At 34.7% G+C, this 9,528-nt stretch overlaps 1 non-coding gene across 1 annotated transcript; it reads right to left on the reverse strand.

The window, feature by feature from the left end:
- Positions 1-8,948: 8,948 nt before the first annotated feature.
- On the reverse strand, positions 8,949-9,057 carry LOC125913788 (U6 spliceosomal RNA). The gene has a single exon (XR_007455087.1). It is a non-coding gene; the product is annotated as a U6 spliceosomal RNA (small nuclear RNA).
- Positions 9,058-9,528: the final 471 nt, after the last annotated feature.

Consider the following 9,528-nt stretch of genomic DNA (forward strand, 5'->3'; position numbering starts at 1 on the left):
TGTTACTCAGGAAACAAAAGTGGTTGTAAACCACAGAGGTTGGTTTTCACCAACTGCTGGATTCAACCTGTAGAAAACTCGACAAAGTACAGTCAACCCATTAAGGACCCCAGCACAACTCCAAAGTGAAGAAAGTGAACTCAGTTTGTATTGTGTAAATTGTACCCTGAACAGTCTCAGGAAGTATCACAGCTTCCTGATTGCAAACCCAGATAAAGTCTAAGGCCACAGCTGCTAAGGACAAAAGCCACCAACCCCCAAAATGAAGAAAAATGACATCTACTGGCTGCAGTTATGAGAAAGTCCCATTGGGTATGTCAGGGTCTAAAACAGAATTCAGATGAAAGAATTGGTTCTGTGTCTCGCACAAATGAAGATTCACCTGGAGCTTTAGGGATATTATGGAAATAGGGAGATCTGAGAGTTCTGGCTTCTAATGTTATGAAGCAAGTTTCTGCATGACCATTTCACTGCAGAGCATTTTGAACCTGATGAAGCACTGTTTCAGAAATATAGGGTGAAATGATGGGAGGCTACATATTGGGACATAAGTGGGAAAACTTATCCCTTAAAAAATCTCTTCTCTGCTCAACCTGCTTTCACTGCCTGCTATTAAATATAAAAGCTACTGTGTATTTTCAATATTAAGAGAAAAGACTCGGCAGCTTGAAAAGGAGATCAGAATTGATCTCAAAGAGCAGAGGTCAGGTTCCTTTGCTGACTACTTGTGTGACTTTGGATAATTTAACCTTCATTGTTTTATCCGTTAAATGGAAAGAATAAAGCTACTAGTAGGATTATTGTGAAGACTGGAGATCTTGTGTGCAAAATGCCTGAACCAGAGTAGGCACTCAACATATAATAGTTGCTATGCTCTTATTGTTAACCAATGGCTCTGAAATTTATCACCTAGCATCCGATCTGAAAAATAATCGAGCTGGAAATTTCCATTTCTTGTAGTATTATGGATTAAATACTCTGAACAACCCTTCAGTTTGAAGTGAGCAACTAAAATTCTGGGTATAATATTTTTAAATAATTGTAAGTACATCCAAAGTAAAGAATTTGTTGATTTCAAAACCAGTAATGAAAGTAGGAAATCTGGTCAGGAAACAAGTGCCCAGCCAGCTATCACTCTGAACGTTTTTTCAAATTCTAGGGAATCTTTCCTCCTCGACAGCTGTATGAATCACAGCATGGAGCCAGGAGTTACAAGTTAGCTGACCAAGGCGGAGAAACAAATAGGAAAGCCACCTTATCACACCGTCAGTGCAAGGCTGAATAAGAAATCACACTGCACAAGAGATAATGAAGAAATGCCTATCTTCACCTTGGTGCTGGTGGATGAGACAGAATTCTTCCTTGAGAATTCATAAACCTAATGTTATGAAGCATGTATTTTCTGTCAGGATTCACTTGGATTTTAAGTTAAAATTTTAATTTAACTATAGTCCCACATTGGTAGCACCCCAGGAAACTAATAGAAACAAAAGCAAATTTCTCAGGAGGAATGTAACTTTAGTTCATATCTCAAAAGAATTCCTACTGGTTGGTTCCAATGAAAATGGACAGCTTACATTTTTTTAAAAATCACAAAATACACAATGGAAACAAGACACCATGAATGAGAACCATCAAAGCAAATTTCAGCAAATATAGACCCACAAATATTTCAGATGTTGGAATTGACACAAAATAGATTTCCTAAATCTATGTTTAATATATTTAAAGAAATTAAATGAATATTTGAAATTATGAGCAGAGAAAAATGACAATAAAGAATGACCAAGCATATTTGAAAGCAAATAGAGCTTCCAGAAATAAAAAGGGAATAAAGGACAAATGAGAGAAATAGAAAACAAATAGCAAGATGTTAGACTCAAACCTAACCATATCAGTAATTCCATTATATGTAAAGATGAATGATTTAAACTAGTATTGTTCAATACTGCAGTTCCTAGCCACATGTGGCTATTGGGCATTTGATATTTGGCTAGTGTGCCTGAAGAATTGATTTTTAAATTTTAATTAATTTTAGTTAATTTAAATAGGGATATGTGGCTACTGGCTACTGTATTGGGCAGCACAGTTCCAAAGATCCCAATTAAAAAAAAATCCCAGCAGCTCTTCCTGCCCATGGGTCCTGTCCCCATGCTTTAATAAAATCACCTTTTTGCACATCTTCAAGAATTCCTTCTTGGTCATTGGCTCCGGAATCCACGAGCCCCACCATCACCCCAGAATTTCATCATATGGAGCTGCCCTGCCAGCACTGACCAGCTTTTCTCTAAACTCTGTTTTACATTAGAAAGGAACTTTCCTGTATAGATAGTCTACTTTCTTAAAAAAAAAAAAATCCCAATTAAAAGTCAGACATTATCTGAGTGGATAGAAAAAACAAGATCTAATTATATGCTCCGCACGCGCGCGCGCGCGCGCGCGCACACACACACACACACACACACACAATCTATTTTAAATATAGAACCAAACAGGTTAAAAGTAAAAGAATGAAAGGAGATATACCATGATAACACTAATTCAAAGAAAGCTGGAGTGCCTATTTTAGTATCAGACAAAACAGATTTCAAAGCAAAAATATTATCAGAGGTAAAGAGTGATGTTTCTTACAGATAAAGGAGACAGTTTCTCAAGAAAATGCCACAATCATAAATATTATGCAACTAAAAATAATGCTTCAAAATACATGAAGCAAAACTGCAAGGAAAAATAGATAAATCCACAATTACAGAGTCAACACTACTCTCTCAATAATTGGTAGACTAGACATAAGCAACACTATCAAAAAACTTGTTCCAATTGACAAATATAGAACATTACATCCAACAACAGAAGAATAAGCATTTTTTGGAAGTACACACAACTTACATATTTTTTAAGTAAAAAAATTATTTGCCATAGGAGACATAGAAGTAGTACTAATATATTTAAAGTGATCCAAATTATACAAAGTTTATTTCTGATCATAATGAAATTAAATAACTCAATAACAGAGGGACACTTGGGTGGCTCAGATGGTTAAGTGTTCAACTCTTGATTTCGGCTCAGGTCATGATCTTATAGTCGTGAGACTGAGCCCCACATCAGGTTCAGCATGATATATCTCGAAATATCCAAATATTTAGAAACTAATATCATACAAGTCAGAGAAATTAAAAGGGGAGTTAGAAAGTATTTTGAATTGATAGTGAAAATACAACATATTAAAATATCTGGAATTCAATAAAGCAGTGCTTAGTAGGAAATCTATAGCACTGAATACCTATATTAGAAAAGAAGAAAAATTTTGAGTCAATAACAGCAGTTTCCACCTTAAAAAACTAGAAAAGATACAAATTATACCTAAAGTAAGCAGAATAAAGGTCATAATGAAGACAAGAGCAGAAACTAATGAAATGGAAAACAGAAAAAATAAACTTCTAGCCACACTAAGCAGGAATAAAAGAAGACACAAGTTGCCAAATCAAGAATGAGAGAGGTGGTATCATTACAGATTCTATAGATATGAAGAAATTATGAATATTCATGCCAATAAATTAAAAAACTTAGAAGTGGACAAATTCCTTGAAAGACACAAACTACCAAAGCTCACTCAAGAAATAGGTGATTTGAATTAGCTCTATTTCTACTTAGGAAATTGAACTTAAGTCTTTCCAAAAGAAAACACTACTTGTGACTGGTGTCACTGATAAATTTTACCCAACATTTATGGAAGAAATAATACAAATTTTATAAAAACTCTTCCAGACAAGTGAATACTTCTCATAACATTCTATGAAGCTTGCATTATTTTGATACTCAAACCAAAGAAAACATTATAAGGAAACCACTGACCAATATTCCTCATGAACATAGATGTAAGAATTCTAAGTTTTAGCCAATCAAATCCAACAATACATAAAAAGTATAATATATCATAACCAGGAGAGTTTTATTCCAAGAATACAAGCTTGGTTTAACATTTTATTTTTTTAATGTTTATTTATTTTGAGAGAGAGACAGAGGGATAGAGAGAAAGAATCCTAAGCAGACTATGAACTGTCAGCATAGAGCCTGATGCAGCACTTGAACTCAGGAGCCATGAGATCACGACTTGAGCAGAAATCAAGAGTCAGACACATAACCCACGGAGCTACCCAGGCACCTCGATATGGTGAATTATATTAGTTAACTTTAAAATGTTAAACCATTTCGTGAGTTCAAGGCCCACATCAGCTCCATGCTAGCAGTGGGGAGCCTGTTTAAGATTCTCTCTCTCTCTCTCTCTGCCCCTGCCCCGCTTGCTCTCGCTCTCTAAAATAAATAAATAAACTTAAAATTTTTTTTCACCATATTGATGGGCTAAAAAATAGAAAAACTGTATGTTTATTTCAATAGGTGCTGAAAAAGCATTTGACAAAATTCAACATCTATTTCTGCTAAAAAGTTTTAGCAAACTGGTTATAGAAGAGAACTTCCTCAACCTAATAAAGGACATCTATAAAAAATCTACAGCTAACATACTTAATAATGAAAAACTGAATTCTTTCCCCCTGAGATCAAGTACAAAGCAAACATGCTTGGTCTTACCACTTCTATTCAACATTGTAGTGGAATTTCTAGCCAGTATGTAAGTCAAGAAAAACAAATTAAAGGTAAATGGATTAGTAAAGAGGAAAAAAAAAACTGTATTTGTTGACATCATGATTATCTTTGTAGATAATCCCATGGACCCTACAAAAAGAACTTACTAGAACTTACATGTGAGTTGAGCACATTTTCAGGATACATGATCATAGTGCAAAACTCAGTTGTATTTCTATATACAGTTGACCCTTGATAATATGGGGGGGGGGGGCACTGACCCCCATGCAGTCAAAAATCTGCATGTAACTTTTGACTATCCCACAACTTAACTACTAATAGCCTATTGTTGACTAGAAGCCTTACCAATAACATAAACAGTTGATAAACATATATTTTATATGTTAAATGTATTATGTACTGGATCCTTACAATAAAGTAAGCTAGAGAAAGGAAATTGTTAGGGGAGAAAAAAATACAGTACTGTACTGTACTGTAAAAAAATCCATGTATAAGTGGACCTACATGGTTCAAATCTGTGATTGTTTAAGGATCAACTATACAAGCAATAAAGAGTTAGAAATTAAAATTACAAGAACAATACCACTTACAACAGCATAAAAATAAGAAATAGGAATAAATTTGACAAAAAAATACAATAACTATACCATGATGACTACAGGACATTGGTGAAAGAGATTAAAGAAGACCTAAAAAGATGGAGAGATAAATATATCATGTTCATGGATCAGAATACTAGAGATTATTAAAATACCAATCCTCCCCAAATTGATTTAAAGTTTTAATACTATCCCAGTCAAAATCCCAACAGACTTTTTTTTGATAAATTGACCAAAGGATTCTGAAATCTATATAGAAATGAAAAGGACCTAGAATAATTAAAACAACTTTGAAAATAAGACAAACAAAAATAAAAATAAAGTTTCAGTACTTATACTACTGGATTTCAAAACTTAGTAAAAAACAATTAGAAAAAAAAAACTGCAACAATTAGGACACTCTGGTATTGGTGTAGAGTTAGGCAAATTAATCAACATAATATAACAGAGTCAAGAAAGAGACTCAGGCATATAAGGTTAATTGATTTTCAACAAAGTTACCAGGGTAATTCAATGGGGGAGAGGTAGAGGAGAGGAGAATAATTTTTTTAACAAAAGGTATTGGAAAAATTGAGTAGCCATATGGAAAAATATCAACTTTGATTCTGCATCCCATCATATAAAAAATAATATATCATTGACTAAAACATAGATTTAAAACTATGAAATTTCTACATAAAATTATATAAGATGGGGTACCTGGGTGGCTCAGTCGGTTGAGCATCCGACTCTTGATTTTGGCTCAGGTCATGATACCAGGGTCAAGCCCCGTGTTGGGCTCTGCATTAAGCATGGAGCCTGCTTAAGATTCTCTCTCTCTCTCTCTCTCTCTCTCTCTCTCTCTCCCCCCCACTCTCTGCTCGCACACACTCTAAAATTATATGTATATACATATATATAATATATATATTATATATATATGACAATCCTATTTGAATTTGTCAAATATTTTAAAAAATATGACATAAAAATCATGACTCTAATAGAAAACATCAATAAATTAGATTTCATCAAAATTAAAAGCTTTAGCTCTTCAAGGAACACAATTTAAAAAATGCAAAGGCAAGCTATAGACTGTCAAAAAGATATTTGCAAGGTATACATACATCTGACAAAATTCTTGTATCTAGAATATGTAGAGAATTATTATAATTCAGTAAGAAAGAGACAACCCAATTTAAAAATAGGCAAAACATTTAAACAGACATTTCACTAAAGAAGATATACAGATAGCAAATAAGCACAGGAAAAGATGTTCAATGTCATTAGTCATTAGAGAAATGCTAATTAAAACCATAACGTGATATAACTACATATCTAATAGAAAGAAACCTCATAATACCACACTGGCCAGGATGTAGACAACTGGAACTCTCATTCACCGCTGATGAAAATGTAAAATGACGCAACCACTTCAGAAAAGTCTTTGGCAGTGTCTTAAAAAAAAAAAAAAGGCTAAACATGCCTACCATATAATTCAGCTATTCCATTACTAAATATTTACCTAAGAAAAATGAAAGCACATGTCCCTAACAAGACGTACATGATTGTTTGTGGCAACTTTATTTGCAATGGCTAAGAACTGGACATGTCCAATGGTAAGTGACAAGATAAAAACTATGGCATATCCATACAACCGAGTACTACTCAGCAATACAAATAAATGAAGTATATATAGATTTAACAATGTTCATGGATAAAGTTCATAATAATTTTATTGAGTGAAGGAAATCAGACCAAAAAAAAAAAAAAAAAAAGGAGCCATACTATATAATTCCATATGTATAAAATTCCAAAAAATTCAAATTAATCTATAATGATAGAAAGTGAACCAATGGTTGATTGATGAAGGGTAGTGGTAGGGAAGGACTGGAGAAAACAGTACAAAAAGACATTAGGAGAGATGCCTGGCTGGTTCAGTTGGTGGAGTGTGTGACACTTGATCTCAGAGTTACAAGTTTGAGTCCCACATTGGGTGTAGAGATTACTTAAAAAAGAAAATCTTTAAAAAATTGAATTTACTTTTTAAAAAAAAATTTAAAAATTTATTTATTTGAGAGAGACAGAGATAGCACAAGTGGGGAAAGGGCAGAGAGAAAGGGACAGAGAATCTCAAGCAGCCTCAGTACTGCCAGCGCAGAGCTCGATGTGGGGCTCAAACTCATGAAACAATGAGATCATGAACTGAGCTGAAACCAAGAGTTGGACTCTTAACCGACTGAGCTATCCAGGCACCCCGAAAATCTTTAAAAAAATTTAAAAAGACATGAGTAAACTTTGAGGGGTAAAGGATTTGTTCATTATATTGGTTGTGGTGACGGTTTTATGAGTTTATGCACATGTCAGAATTTATCAAAGTGTACACTTTGAATATGTGCTGTTTATTGTATGTTGATTATGGCTCAGTAAAGTTGTACAAAAATACCTCAATGCATTAAAAAGAAACCAAGCATAGCTGAAGAAAGAATTAGAGAACTGGATCTAAAGAAATTATCTACACATAGTAGAGTGAGATTTAAAAAGGGACATGTTATAAAAAGACTAAGGCCAGGGTGTGAAAGTCCAGCAGAGTTCCAGAAGGAGATAATGATGAGAATGCAAAAGAGCCAGTGTTTCTTAGATCCAGAAAATTCAGTGAATCTCAAGCATCATATGTAAGAAGAAATTCTCTCCTAGACACATCATAGTGAAACAGCAGAATACAAATGAATCTATGAAAGACAGAGAGACAGAGAGAAAGAGAAAGAGAGAGATCTTAAAGCAGTCAAAGAGAAAAGAAAACCATCTATAAAAAAGGGCAATTAGACTGATAGTTCACTTTATAAGAGCAACTAAGGAAGAGAATACAGTGTAAGAATTTCTTCAATATGTTAAGAGAAAATAGCTGTCGACCTTGGAATTCCACATTCAATGAAGCTATATTTCAAGAAAATAATTACATAAAGAATATTGTTTCCAGGCAAACAAAACCAATAAAACTGCTCCTCCCCTTCAATAACTGGAGAACATGCATCACCCAAAAACAATCACTAAATGAAATCATAAAAGATGTACTTTCACAGAATAAAAAAAATGAAAAGCCTGGGGCGCCTGGGTGGCGCAGTCGGTTAAGCGTCCGACTTCAGCCAGGTCACGATCTCGCGGTCCGTGAGTTCGAGCCCCGCGTCAGGCTCTGGGCTGATGGCTCGGAGCCTGGAGCCTGTTTCCGATTCTGTGTCTCCCTCTCTCTCTGCCCCTCCCCCGTTCATGCTCTGTCTCTCTCTGTCCCAAAAATAAATAAAAAACGTTGAAAAAAAAAATTAAAAAAAAAAAAAATGAAAAGCCTGAGATGTAAGAAAAAACATTGAACAAAAACATTTTGGTAAATATGAGGGCATATCTCAGCAAACATTGACTATGGAAAAACATGTCACAACATACTCTTAATTTTGTGGGGAGGGGATAGGCCAGAATTAAAATACTAGGCTTATACATGAATTAAAATCATCTTTGATTATTTAGGAGTAAGGTAAAGATATTAACTTCAGACTTTTTGTTAAATCAGCATGCTAAGCCAGCTAGTTTGTAAATAATAAACACAAGCACACACACTTTCCAACCAATTACAGAGAAGTCAAATGAGAGAAAGAAAAATCAAGAGAAGGCAAAGCAAGAAAGAGGGGGAAAAGTAACAGTCATAGGATCTAGAAGATTTAGAACAGCATCTGGCATGTTATCCTTATCTGTTTATTGTATGATAATTTATTATTACTATAACTTATTTCTATTTTACGTGTCATTTTTGCACAGGGACCATGCTTAATCTTCTCTGTATTGTTCTAATTTTTAGTATATGTGCTGCCAAAGCAAGCACAACTGTTGCTTCTATTCTGATAAATCTCTCTGGCGCATTCAAGACAAAGACTCTTTAACAGACAAGTTCTGCTAATGCTGATGGTTCCCTGATGACAACAAGCTGTTAATGCTAATTAAAAGACAAGCAGTAATCTGGAGGAATTAAGAAGCTCTGTTACTCACAAGGCCTTGGGCCACTTTACACTCTGGCCTTAGTTTCCTCATCTGTAGAATGAGGAGTCGGAGGGTGCTGGAGGAGAGGTTCAAATTGGATGTTTTTTTATTTTTAAATCCTCATTGACCAAAAGAAAGAGGAAATCTCCTGACTCCGGCCAAAAACCAAACACGTTCAGAAACGGTTTATTTGACTGAGTGGCCATCTCGCCACAGGCACTCACAGTAAGTTTGGTCCCCTACCAGATAGGAAGTGGTGGCTCTTCTTGCTCATATCAGAGCCTGACAAGCTTGGAGGCCACTGAAGATGGTCAGA

The sequence above is a fragment of the Panthera uncia genome (assembly GCF_023721935.1).
Source record: "Panthera uncia isolate 11264 chromosome C1 unlocalized genomic scaffold, Puncia_PCG_1.0 HiC_scaffold_4, whole genome shotgun sequence".
Taxonomy (NCBI): Eukaryota; Metazoa; Chordata; class Mammalia; order Carnivora; family Felidae; genus Panthera; species Panthera uncia.